Here is a 2,082-nt window from a genome sequence, read left to right on the forward strand (position 1 = left end):
TAAAGAAAAAAAGGTTTATGATGTGCTCCCATTTTCCCAAAGGCAAAGGCAGGCAACAGACTATCTACTACTTTTAAAAACACACACAAAAACACACACAGATCAGAAAAAAAAACCCAAAAATGTGTTGTGTTGTGGGTGCGAGAAAAATCGTTTTTGGTGTTTTGGAAATTGTAGTGAAATTGTGCATCGTGTTTCACCTTTTTCATTTTAAATTAAGTTTTTAAAAAAATTTTTATTAAGTTGCACCTTGCAAACACCTACACACCACCGAGAGAGAGAGAGAGAGAGAGAGAGAGAGAGAGAGAGAGAGAAGAGAGAGAGAGAGAGAGAGAGAGAGAGAGAGAGAAGAGAGAGAGAGAGAGAGAGAGAGAGAGAGAGAGAACAGTGCAGTGAAAGCAGAAATATTATAATAATTTTTAGTTTGCTGCCTATGTACTTACCAAAAAAAAAAAAACAACCACCACTACCCACGATGCAATCACGATTTGCACGCCACAACTCGAGAAAACAAATCGAAACAAAAAAAAAAATAACCATTAAGAAGCAACAGCCAGCGGAGGGCGGAAGCGCCGGCGATATGACGTAAATAAGCTGAATGCATATCTAACTTTTATTTTTGTTGTTAGAATATATGGGTTTTCGCATCTATTGGCGCTGTGTAGGAAAGTTTACAAAGAGGTATAACACACAAAAAAAAACATAAACAACAACAAAACCACACACCGGTATATAAACATATATACAGTAACAGTTGTGGGTAGGGTTCTATTTGTTGCAAAGGTGGCCGAACTAGCCGAAAATCAGCAAAGAGAAAATCAGCAAAGAAATAAAAAGTAAAAGAAAATAACAATAACAAAAAACTCCACAAAAACGTTTGAAAAGAATAACAAAAAAAAACGCGCCGAGAGAATGAGCATATAAAACACACACACACACACTCACATATAAAAACACGAAAAATGGTGTATTTTTCGCTGTACTGAGCGCTTATTACATGGAAGCTAGTGAACACAGTGTAGTGTCGTTTAAGCAAATTAAAGCGAAAGAACTAGTAGAGGAAATCAATAAAGCAAAAGCAAAAAGAACGTCCGAAGGCTCGCGGAGTGGGCGGAAGAGAGAAAAGACACACAAAAAAAAGAAGCATATATAGATATATATATATAGAGGGAGAGGAGAACAGTAAAACCAAAAACAATATCAGTGTATCTTAGTAAAAGCAAACAAAAAGAGAAGAAAACAAAAAGCCCAAAACGGTGAGCAACCAAAACAGTGTGGAGTAGTCTCATAGAGATGCAAAGGAGGAAGGAAAATAGAGCGCGAGAAAGAGAGAGAGAGAGAGAGAGAGAGAGAGAGAGAGATAAGGTTTGGGGAAAAGCAAAGCAAAGGGAAAACCCAAATGAATCATATAAGATAATTATGGATATAAATATTTATAAAATCTCCCATAATCAGGCAGGTCCTACCGGGAGTTAGAGAAAGCTCATAATCATACGTACACGCGTACACTAAACTACACCCACACGGATACACACTGACACACACACACACACACACACAACCACTGGTGAAAGACTACTGACTACTTCTCTTTACCACCCTTCCCTGCAATCCTGCTCCTTGCTGAGGCTATCCTTACACTTGTTTCAATATTCTCTATACCCCACCATCAATATTCTCCCGCTCTTAGCCCACCAACACAACTACACAGAACCAATCATTTTAAGGCGGTGACGTCATTGATGACCCGTGCAAACACACATACACACACACACACACACACACACACACACACACACACACACACACACACACACATACTGTACAAAAACCAAAGAAGATGAAGACGAACTCACCGACACTTTCACGAAACGTACACAAAACTGTTTGCTGTTACACTTAATGAAAAAAAAGAAGAAGAAGAAGAAGAAGCACTGGAAGTTGGTGTAGACGAAGACAAAAAAAAACATTTAAATAAATTGAAAACAAAAAAAAACAAAACGATACAAAAAACAAAAATACATCGGTGTCTGACGCGAAAACCAAAGCAAAGTGTGTAACAAAAAAAAACAAACAAACAAA

General features: G+C 37.7%; 1 protein-coding gene across 4 annotated transcripts in view; it reads left to right on the forward strand.

The window, feature by feature from the left end:
* Positions 1 to 2,082, forward strand: part of LOC1272025 (cAMP-specific 3',5'-cyclic phosphodiesterase) — a 25,501-nt gene extending 23,419 nt beyond the window's left edge. For all 4 annotated transcript variants that reach the window (XM_061645149.1, XM_061645147.1, XM_061645167.1 and 1 more), the window contains one exon: positions 1 to 2,082. This exon is cut by the window's left edge and continues 1,738 nt beyond it. The gene's annotated coding sequence lies outside the window, so the exon portion shown is untranslated.

The sequence above is a fragment of the Anopheles gambiae genome, chromosome X (genome assembly GCF_943734735.2).
Source record: "Anopheles gambiae chromosome X, idAnoGambNW_F1_1, whole genome shotgun sequence".
In the NCBI taxonomy this organism is placed as follows: domain Eukaryota; kingdom Metazoa; phylum Arthropoda; class Insecta; order Diptera; family Culicidae; genus Anopheles; species Anopheles gambiae.